Here is an 11,587-nt window from a genome sequence, read left to right as displayed (position 1 = left end):
AATAACAATAATAATAATAATAACACTCCACCCATCTGGCTGCATTGTCCCAGCCTCTCTGTGTGGCTCAAATATATATACAAAAACATCATAACACATTAAACAATAAAGAACCATCCTATATACAGGACTGCCTTCCGATGGCTCAGGGGTCACATAACTCCACACCCTCCAACATTTCTCTGATGGAAACGGGGAGGCCCTTAGGAAAAGTGGGACATTCTGAGATCAAGCCAGATCAACTGGGAGAGCTTCTGTAAGTCCAGGACACAAGATGGGCACTGCCCCTTGCCTCTTGAGTGGGCTGGCCTACCTGTTGATCTCTGTCCTTCATGGCAGGGAAGGAAGAGACAGAGGGAGGATGGGAAGCTGAGCTGAGGGGAAGGAAGGCGATGAGTGGGGGGCAGCTTGGACCACACAGCGAGGTTTCCCCCAGGCTTCTAGGCAAGGCATGCATACCCCCCCCAACATTTCTCCAGTGAAAAGAGGGATGTCCTATTCCATCATCAACGTCAACATCAACATCATAATCATCATAGTATTTATAAAACAACCTTTGGACTGGGTTTCTCCAGCCACTCTGGGCGGTTTCCAACATATAGAAAAACACAATAAAAGAGCAAACATTTTTTGAAAAAAACCACCCCTATACAGGACTGCCTTCAGATGCCTTCTAAAGGGTGTAATATTTCTTATCTCCTTGGCTCAGAAGTCGCATAACTGCATCCCCTCCAACCTTTCTCTGATTAACATGCAAGAAGAAACGAGCAACATTTCTGGCATCAAGTGAGAAACTGGGATGATTTCTGGAAATGCAGGACTGTCCCTGGAAAATAGGGACACTTGTAGGCATGGGCATAGACAGTGGGGGCAGGGGCGGTTCCCCCACCCCAGATCAAGGAAAACAATAGAAATACTTAACTAACTGCCCCCCTAACAAAAGTTCTTTCCTTCCTTTTTTTTTTCATAAAATTTTTTATTGATTTCCAATTTTTTAACAAAAACAAAAAACAACATAAAAAACAAACAAACAAAAAAACTCATATTTTCTTAACCTTATTTCCATAACCCTCTTTTCCCGGACTTCCCCATACCTTTCCCTTTTTGCATCCTTAATTTAGTACCATTATTCAGCAACCTTTCTTGCCCAATTAAATATAAATTCATTCTCTTTTTCTATTCCACCCTAAAATTAAACCCAATTTTTCGCTGCAATTCTACGTCTTCTTTTCCCTCAGCATTTTAACACTCCTCAATTTTATAATAATTCTTAAGATACATCTTAAATTTCTTCCAATCTTCTTCCACAGTCTCTTTCTCTTGGTCGCGGATTCTGCCGGTCATTTCGAAAAGTTCTTTCCTTTCAACGAAGTCTTGACCCCACCCCTGCAAACATTAATCCTGGCTACACCCATGTTTTGGGGGTCTGGGGATGCTGCAGAGGATCCTTCCCACTCTGGGACATGGTTTCCCTGCTCACACTCTGCCTTCAGAGCAGGTGTATTATCACATTTTCACAACCTGCTAGAAACAGAAGGAATACAGGAGCCCCACACAGCCCTGGCTGAAGATGGGGGTGCCTTTAAGTAATAGATCAGGGTTGCCACCACCACTGTCCAGAAGAGGGTCTTAGTGCACCTCAAAATGTGGTCAGCCAGCCCTGCTGGTTCTGCTGAGTGTGCTGATGTGGTGCTCAGATGAAGAGCTGTATAGAAATCTAATTGATGATGATGATGATGATGATGATGATGACGACGATGACAACAACAACAACAACAACAACAACAACAATAACTGTTCTCTTCCCTATCAGCTAGGGGATGAGGATGGTGAAATAGCTCACCTATTACCGCAGAGGAGCCCTTCACTTCGTTGCAGATCTTCCCACCTGCCTTATTCTTTTGAGACGCTGATGAGGACACTCCAGTGGCCAGTGAAGGTCCTAGTACTACAAAGAAAGTTCTCTAAACTCCTCTGTTAAATTCAACCCCTCCATGGGTCCAACCAGAAAACCCTTATGATCCCTCTCCTCTCCTCTTGCTTGCAAGCAACTTGGCACATGAGTAACCTGTGGGGTGTTGACACCTGGAGGCTTAGGCAAAAAGGTTACTCATCTTGTTGTTGACCAGGGAGTTCCCTTCATTCCTTCCAATTCTTGGGGTCCTGAGGGTTAGAATCTAGACTAGGAGCTTCGCTGGCCACTGGAGTGTCCTCATCAGCATCTCAAAAGAATAGGGCAGGTGGGAAGAGCTGCAACTAAAAGGGATTCTAGAGACAAATACATGAGCCATTCCACCATTCCCATCCCCTGGCTGATAAGCAGGAGAACAGTGGTGGTGGGGGTGGGTTGTTGTTGCTGTTGTTATCATGTCAATTAGATTTCTAGATAACCCTTCAGCCAGCATGCTGTTGAGAGCCAGCATGGTGTAATGGTTAAGAGCGGTGGACTCATAATCTGGTGAACCGGGTTCGCTTCCCCGCTCCTCCACATGCAGCTGCTGGGTGACCTTGGGCTAGTCACACTTATGTGAAGTCTTTCAGCCTCACTCACCTCACAGAGTGTTTGTTGTGGGGCAGGAAGGTAAAGGAGATTGTTAGATGCGTTGAGGCTCATGAAGTGGAGTGAAAGGTGGGGTATCAAGTCCAAGCTGTTCTTCATCTTCTTCATTTGAGAACCACAGCTCAGTTAAGAATTCAAAAACTGCAAAATACATATCTTATTAACAAACCAAAAAATAACACTCCATATATGTAAAAGACCATAGATTTTTTCATTAGCACAAAGCCTGAGAGAAGAGGAATTTGCCTGGCACCTAAAGGAGCAGAATGAGACTCCGGGGGAAGAGTATTCCTCAAACAGGGAGCCACAACAGAAAAGGCCTCTTCTCACAGTGCCGCCCTCCAGACCTCTTGAGAAGGGGGCACATGAAGAAGGGCATCGGATGATGTTCTCAGGGTCCAGGTCAGTTCATATGGGGAGAGGCCGTCCTTGATATTCTGTGGTCCTAAGCCTATGTGGTGTGTGAAAGTTGAGTTGGAAGCAGCCTGGAAGCTGGAGACACAGATTTCTGTTTCCTGTGTAGGTGATACAAAGCTGTAAGGAGCTGAGAAGGATGATTTGGGGGATGTTAGTGCTATGAACCCATCCATTTTGTGCTCTGGCTCTCTCCATATGTATAAAACAAACCCATATCTCCTAAAGACACCAATGTTTCCGCTCACCTTCAAAAAACCCAAACTCTGGGCATCACTGAACCCCCTGGGTTTTCTCCATGCTCAGCCATTTCGGTGCAGCGTAACAATTTTTTCAAGGAATCCTCACATGTGTTATTTGCCCCTTTTCTCTAGCTCCATCCCTGAATCTGTTTGCATTGCAAGGGATGTCTTTGGCATTGCTGCTCCCCACTCCCATGCACTGTCCTCCCGATATCACCTTCTGATCTGGGCTCATCCCCAAGTTCACTGTTCTGCATCTGGCAGTTGCTTCACCCAACTTTGCTGCCTGTGGGCATCCGATGGAGCAACGCTTGTCCGTTTACTTGAAGCAAGACCAGGTGGGGAAATGGGACTTAGCCCTGTGACCACAGGTTCCCCACCTTGCCTGCTGGGTTTGAACTTCAGTCTCTTGGGAAAGGATGCTGAAGACATCGCATGGGGCCCATCTCTGTGGAGATTGCAAAAGACCAGCAACTGCCTCCTAAACATCACTGGGCAGGACAGAGATCAGACCAACATCTCACAGCAAGCACCGATCCTTCTCTCCCCTCCCCAAAATAAGATATAAAATACCTCTTTTTTGTTCCCTTCTTCTTGTTCCTGGGAGCCAATGTGGGGACTTCCCAATGTTGAGGGGGACCTTCAGCTCCCCCTCCCCGCAAGCCAGAAGGGCCACCGGCCAGGAGTAATGGGAGATGCAGTTGGCAAACATCTGACGGTCCCTACACTAGCTGCCCCTCGAGTAAAGTGGGGGGGGACAGCAAGGAATGCTCAGCCCCCAAAATAGAGCAAAAAGGGGAAGGAGAGACATCTCAAGATTCTGGATATGGATTTGTGGAGGAGCTTCTGGCCTTTCCTTCACTGGAGCTGGGGTGGGATGGCCACCTGTCATTGATGCTTTAGTTGAGTTTCCTGCATTGAAGGGGCTTGAACGGGATGACCCTCAGGGTCCCTCCTCACTCCACAATTTTATGATTTACCCATGATTGTAGGAGGGTCTAAGATAATGATCTTGGGATCCAGGTTGTTACATATTGGGAGAGGTGGCATTGGAGGTAAAAAGGTCCTGAGCCAGATTGAGAGTTTTGCAGGAAGGAAGTTGGAAGCTAGAGGCACAGAGATGGGCTTGCTGTGTACCAAATCCAAAGCTCTGACTGAGAAGGAGGATTTTTTTTGAGGGGTGTTAATGCTTTGAAGCCCAGCATTTTATGCTCAGGCTGCCTATATGTGTAGATAACACAGGATATCCAAACGACAGCACAGCCTCCGCTGATCTTCATTCCAAGGAAACCGAACTCTGGGCATGTAGATTTTTCCCCCAACTCAGAGATTTGGCTGCTGCATAACAATAGTTTCTTTTTTTTCCTTTTTTCTTTTTTTAGTAATTTTTATTGGGTTTTCACATTTTAAAGACATACACACACACAAAAAAAAGCGAAAACAAAACATGTATAATTTCATAACCTTACTTTCTTAACCCCCCTCCCTGACTTCCCCCCACCCCCCCTTCATACATCCCAATTCCAATAATTAGCTCAGCAGGTTCTTATCTCTCATCTTTAACATATATTGTTATTTTTTTAAATTAATTCTTATTACTTGGTCGAATTTTACTTGTCCAATTTTCTTATAAGTATTAAATCCTTTTCTAAGGTCGACCCAAGTTTCCTTCCACGAATTTCCCCCTTTTTATATTAAATGTAGATCATAATAGCCAAACACAAAAATCATAAAAATTTTGAAATTCTGTTCTCCCCTCCCTCCCTACCCCGGTTTCTGTCCCTTCCCAAATAAATGTCCATAAAACAGTTCTTAGCCTGGATTCCTCACATCAGAGGCCTTCAAATCTCTGTCAGTCTCTCTCTGCCGGTTTTGTTGGTAGCCCTCTTTGTTGGTCCTCGGGTCACGAAGGAGCTCTGGCACAGTCTCATCAAATTTTCTTCCATCTGAAATACTTGATAACAGCAGCTGCAAAAGGTCAACTAATCTCCCATACTCAAAGAGGAAGCCCCAATAGTATTTCTTATTTCTTTTAAGTTCCAGTATTCCAAGTATTCCAGGGGCTTCCTCTTTCCTCTTTCGCATCTTTCGCAGATTAGTAATCCCAAGATCTTCTTCTTTATGTTCTAACAATGTAACCTTCAAATTGGTGCTCTCCTGTACTTTCTCAGCTCCTTCTTCCCTCTCCTCCAGTTCCAAAAATGTCTCTTCTGGTTCAGCTGCAGATTTTGTTTCAGTCAGATCCTTTATGCATTCAGCAGAGTTGCTTTTTTTAAAGTTCAAGGTTATAAGTTGTTTGTTCATAGCCATGCTCTGCTCTTGCAGTATTCCCACGAGACAAAACATTCTTTCTATCTCTGCCTGTAATTTTCCATCTGTAGCCATTGTAATGTTTCAAAGTTTCCCCTAGGGGGATTCTGGTTACTTAATAGTCCTTTCCCAACAGTCTATTGCTTTGTTATTTATAGTTACTTTATTCCCAAGCACTTTAGTTCAAATGTAACAAATTTAGTCCAGAGAGATGTTAAATAATAAGATTTTTAACTTTAACTGCCCGTTTGACAGCTCCTTTGACAGCTGTCAAACTCCTTGTTCTTTTTCCTCCAGCTCACACACAGGGCACTCCCGGGTCGGGGGGGGGGGTGTTAGACAAAAACTTCTAAAAATCGACTCTTACTCTCCAGCACAAATCTTCTTCTGTCAAATTCATGGAATTAATTTCTTTTAACTCGTACCAAAAAAAAATAAAGATCTCTCCACCTTAGTTCTCCGATCCTTGCTTTAAATCTTTTGTAAATAGAGGGGGTGCGGACTTCCCTTTAGCACATCCCCCGGTCGTACCGAAATCAAAGGTAAAAATTTTAGATTCCAAATTCCATTCTACTCACGGGTTATTTCAAGTCCAAATTTCAGGGAAAAAAGTCAGCGCTCTCCGGCCATGGCTCGCGGCTTCACCCCACTGCTGTAGCGGTCTACTCTCAGCACCACGCCACTCTCCGTACCCTCTCCGTAGCCTTTAAAAAGGCTCTTCGTGGGTCGGGGGGGCGCTTAAGGTGCCCGCCGAGTCACCAAGTCCACAGGCTTCCGCGCCTGCGGTTTCTGAGGGTCCCCGCGTGCATAACAATAGTTTCAAGGAACCTGAAATGTGCTTTTTTGCCCCTTTTCTCCAGCGCCATCCCTGAATATGTTTGCATGGAAAGAGATCTCTGTGGCATTGCTGCTCCCCATTCCCATGCACTGTCCCCCAATATGACCTTCTGATCTGGACACATTCCCAAGTTCACTGTGATGAATCTGGCAGTTGCTTCACCCAGCTTTGCTGCCTGTGGACATCCGATGGAGCAACGCTTGTCCGTTAACACAAAACAAGACCAGGTGGGGAAATGGGACTTAGCCCTGTGGCCACAGGTTCCCCACCTTGCCTGCTGGGTTTGAACTTCAGGCTCTTGGGAAAGGAGGCTGAAGACATCTCATGGGGCCCATCTCTGTGGAGATTGCAAAAGACCAGTAACTGCCTCCTAAGTGTTGCAGGAACAGCCCAGAACAACAGCTCATGACTGGCACTGATACTTCTCCCCTTTCTCCAAATTTTAATATAAAAGCCTTGCCTTCACCTTTGGGTGCCCACTTTTTGTACTTCCCCCCATATATTCACTACAATGCACAGAAGTTTAAACCAGTGTCAGCCAGAACTGTTGAAACAAAGCATCCAGAAAGCAACACAAATACCATAAAAGCAGCACAACACACACACATACAACAATAGACAGCAGGGCAGTGGTCAAAGAGTGTCCAGGAATAGAGAAGGTCAAGGCTGCTTTTCTCTTGGAAAGATGGATCTGGAGAGCATGGAAGGGCAACAAAATCATTTGGTGCTGGACCGATGGGGTTGTATCCAAGGCCACAGATGTCCACTTGTGGATGGGAATCCCAGCTGTTCTCCCCTGCAGACCCCACCCATTGCATCCTCAAAATCTATTCCAATGTATTGGGCAATGTGGGATAATAGCCTCCAGCTTTTGGTGGTGCCAGGGAAAGGAGAGGATGCAGGACTCAGTTTGTGAAGTTGGGGACAACCTGTTGAGTTGGAGAGGGTGGTGAGCAAGCTCAAGAGGAAATGTTTCCACAAGATTCTCAGGACTGATCCTGATAAGAGCCCTGCAGCTGGGTGAGGCCAAAGGCCCTTCTAGTCTGGCCCCGAAGTAGGTGTGGTGTTGGGAGATTACCTGGTTCTTGGGCATGGACTGCATGAGAACACCTCCATCAGGGCCGGACTATTTCCCCAAAGAACGTTTTGTACCTCAGCTGCATGTACTTTCTGCAACTATGCATGATTTGGAACAGAGCTGTCCTTCCAAGTGTTCTCCTTCCATGAATTCCGCAAGGCAGTTCAATCAAGCAATGTCCACCAAAACGCATAAAGTGGTGTAATATGTACCAACATGGGTGAAAATAGCATGAAAGAATGGTGGGGGGGAGCCTTGCTGCCGGGACCTGGCCCCACACTGAACGGCTGCTCAGCCAGTGTTGGGGGGGTGCACCTGCCAGGAGCAGCCATGGCCAGGCAGGCTCCCCCCTTGGTGTGGGCAGGTGAGGAGGGAGCACAGCACGGCCCTGTGAACCCTCGCTGCCCCATGCCTGCCTAGGAGTGATGGAGTCTAGAAGTGGGCTAGCGGGAAGTGTTTTGTTCACCCTCCCCAGGGGAAATCAAAAGATGCCATGCCACTGTGAGCAGAGAGCAAAACACAAGCCAAAAGATTCACGTTCTGAGTTGTTCAACGGTGGAACGGAGGCCTTCAAAGGTGTCGGATGCTCCTTTGCAGGAAGATTTAAGCAGAGGTTGGATGGGGACCTGCCAGGGATGCTACAGCTGTGATGAGGTTGGACTTGATGAACCTATGATTCTGTGGTCTTTGGCTGGTCCTTGGCACATGAAGCTCAGGGCTTGCCACATCCATCTTGCAAACAACGGTTGGCATCCCACAAGATTTCATCAGTCCTCCAGTCGCCTCTAAGTAGGGGGACCTCTCCTTCCCCTGGCAATTGCTCTTCCACTTGGCTTCTGGTACCTCCAGGATTCCCACCAACCTCCAACCATGAAGATCTTCTGCCTCCTCTCTGTGGCCGTCCTCTTCTTGATGCTGCTGGCTCCAGGTATGGCCTTCTTCTCAGATGCGTCTTCTCTGAGCAGCTCCACAGCTCTCAGCTCTATTCTCAGCCACTTGTTGTGACTCCCAAAGAGGTGGGATCTTGCCCCTCTGTCCTCCTGGAGAGTTTCCCAAATGGGGCTTCAGGTGGACCCTGAGAGAGGAGGGTGCTGGACTTGATTCATCCCCTTTAATCAGATCCATCAGTCAGGCTCTTCTTATTACCTCATTTATGTGATCCACGGAAGCTCTTGCTTTCAAATCTGCAATAATGCGCTTCAGCACACTCAGATTTGTGGTGGGTAAAAGAACGGGCCAGCTTCCTGGGCAAGGGGGCATCTCTCTCCCAGTTTGCCAGTGGCCACCCAGGGAAGCCAGTGACTCTGACGCAGCCTTCCCTACCACCTTGGCTCAGACCCTTTCCTGGAGGTGCAGGGATGCTGCAGAAGGGACTGACTCTCTGCTCCAGCCCTGCATTCTTCCTGCACCAGATTTCCCCAACCTGGTGCCCTCCGGGTGTCGAAGCCAGCGGGGCTGTTGTAGAAGAAGTTGTGGAAGGTGTAGAAGGTCAGTTCTGAGAGATAGAGCCTTCAAAGTCTTCTTTTTCTTCCTCCAGATTTCACCAGAGCCCAACCTAATTGCAGGCCAACATGTCAAAGGCTGAGAGGGATACTGCGATTAAGGTGCCGTCCGTCTGAACGGCCATTATTCCTGTGTCCTCCCTGGGTGTGTTGCCGTAGAGGTGAGTTAAATCAAATCTTAGTTTTCCTCGAAAATTTGTCAGTGGTATATCATGACCCCAAATGCATGTGACTCATCTCTATGTTTCCCCCCTACTCCACTTCTCTCTTAATCTTTACAAGCACTGTGAGGGGGAACAATATTAGTGTGCACACTGGGAGTTGTGACAACCCTTTCCTCTCCCCTTGCTGCCCCCATGAAAGCTCTCTGACCCCTCAGCCACAACTCCCATTAGCCTCCCTTGGCTGAAAGAACAGCTCTTCCTGGTGTGAGAGGATGGGGGCTCAGTCGCTGAGCCTCCTCAAATAGCAAAGGCAACCTGTGTGAAACGTCCCTGTGAAGGTGGTTATTGAATCACAGAATTGTAGAGTTGGAAGGGGAAGAGTTCAGTGCACACCAATTCACACCAACACAATGATCTCCTCAAATGTGTCCTCTTTTGGGGTTGCTGTTCACATAAGGAAGACAAAGGAAAAAGTACCTCATTAAAAATAAAAGTGTGTATGGCAGCCATGCCCTGCTCAAATTACCAAAAGAGCATACAGGAAATGCTCAGAGGTCTCTCCTACTATCATAGAAAAAAAATGTAGCATTGAGAGGGACTGAGGGGGTCATCTAGTCCAACCCTCTGCAAAACAGACCCTCTGTGTGCAGTTTGAACTCTGACAACAGCAGCTCTTCTGCCTCCCAGTTGGAGTCACTGGTTTGGGTTTTCTCAACCACCACCAACACCCGTTTTAACAGTGTCTCCTCCTCTCACAGGATGGTAACTCTGCAGATCTCCGATGCAAGACCTCTGGTGAAAGGAAGACCACCCTGCTCTCCTCTGATGTGCAGCTGCCTCGACTGCACCCCCCCCATCTCTGCTGGGGAAGAAACCGCTTTGCTTGATGCTGCTGAAGGCGATGCTGGGAAGGAGTCAAGAGGGAGCCATCCTGTCTGCCTGTCTACTCATGAGTAAGCCCCACTGTGGCCAGTGAGGCCTGACTCGTTAGTAAGTGGGCTCGGGATTGGAGTTTGGATTTGGTTTGCCTGCAAAAATGCTTTAGCTTCTTCTTTTTAATAAATGCAAGCATTGGAAACCTTTGTGTTGGTTCATGGTGTGAAATATCCGCCCTCCCTTCCCCACAGGTGGGCGGGGTTTGCAGCACCGAGCGAGGCTCACCTGGGCGGGTGCCACCCACATGCTTGAGCTGGCCTTTGACCCACCCTCGGTCAGGGAGGACAATGGATGGCCGGCCGGGGGTGGGCCTAAGGCCAAATGAAAAGAGGCTGACCCCTGAGCTCAAGCCTCTTTTGCTGTTCTTCCTTCTGGGATCAATGCTTGGTGCCACAAACCCCGCCCACCTGTGGGGAAGGGAGAGCGGATATTATTATCAAGGGGGGGGGGGATATCAGCAACACCTTCTAGTCTCCAAGATGCATTTCTCAGAGTCTGAATCTGATGCCCCTGTAGATCCTGCCACCTGAGGTGGGCACCGCCTGTCGCCTCATGATTGGGCTGGCCCAGCATGTTGATCTCTGTCCTCCTTTAGCTTAGGCAAAAAGGGTGCTCATCTTGTGGTGGATCAGGGAGTGCCCTTCATCTCTTCCAATTCTTGGGGATCTGAACCCAGAGAGGGTTAGAATCTAAGAGAGGATTTTGCTGAGCTGGTGAGACAACTTTCTTTGTAAGACTAGGACCTTCGCTGGCCACTGGAGTGTCCTCATCAGCATCTCAAAAGAATAAGGCAGGTGGGAAGAGCTGCAACTAAGAGGGATGCTACAGACAAATACATGAGCCATTGCACCATCCTCATCCCCTAGCTCAGCCTTTCTCAACCTTGGGTCCCTAGATGTTTTTGGCCTACAACTCCCATCATCCCTGACCACTGGTCCTGTGAGCTAGGGATCATGGGAGTTGTAGGCCAAAAACATCTGGGGACCCAAGGTTGAGAACCACTGCCCTAGCTGATAGGCAGGGCAACAGTGGTATTATTATTATTATTATTATTATTATTATTATTATTAAACAATTAGATTTCTATGCAACCCTTCATCTGAGGACCGCAGCACAGTTCAAAATACTAAAACATCAAAATACATACCATATTAACAATGTAAACAATAACACCCCAAACACAGTTTGAAAGACAATAAATTTTTTTCATTAGCCATATGCTTTAGAGAAGAGGAATGTATTTCCCTGGCACCTAAATGAGTAGAACTAGCCTTCTGGGGAAGAGCATTCCACAAACAGGGAGCCACCAGAAAAAAATACCTCGTCTCGCAGTGCCGCCCTCCGGACATTTTGCTAAGGAGGCACATGAAAAAGTGCTTCTGATGATGATCTCAGGGTCCAGGTCAGTTCATATGGGGAGAGGCCGTCCTTGAGATTTTGTGGTCCTGAGCCCATGAGGTGTGTGAGAGCTGAATTGGAAGCAGCCTGGAAGCTGGAGGCACAGGACTGCCTTCAGATGCCTTCTAAAGGGTGTAATATTTGT

At 47.4% G+C, this 11,587-nt stretch overlaps 1 long non-coding RNA gene across 1 annotated transcript; it reads left to right on the top strand.

Annotated features, from left to right (window-relative positions):
- Positions 1–8,242: 8,242 nt before the first annotated feature.
- On the top strand, positions 8,243–10,171 carry LOC307212008. The gene is made up of 3 exons (XR_013836718.1): positions 8,243–8,370; positions 8,980–9,105; positions 9,867–10,171. It is a non-coding gene; the product is annotated as an uncharacterized lncRNA (long non-coding RNA).
- Positions 10,172–11,587: the final 1,416 nt, after the last annotated feature.

This window comes from Podarcis cretensis, assembly GCF_951804945.1.
Source record: "Podarcis cretensis genome assembly, chromosome: 3".
In the NCBI taxonomy this organism is placed as follows: domain Eukaryota; kingdom Metazoa; phylum Chordata; class Lepidosauria; order Squamata; family Lacertidae; genus Podarcis; species Podarcis cretensis.
This window is presented reverse-complemented; position numbering and strand designations above follow the sequence as displayed.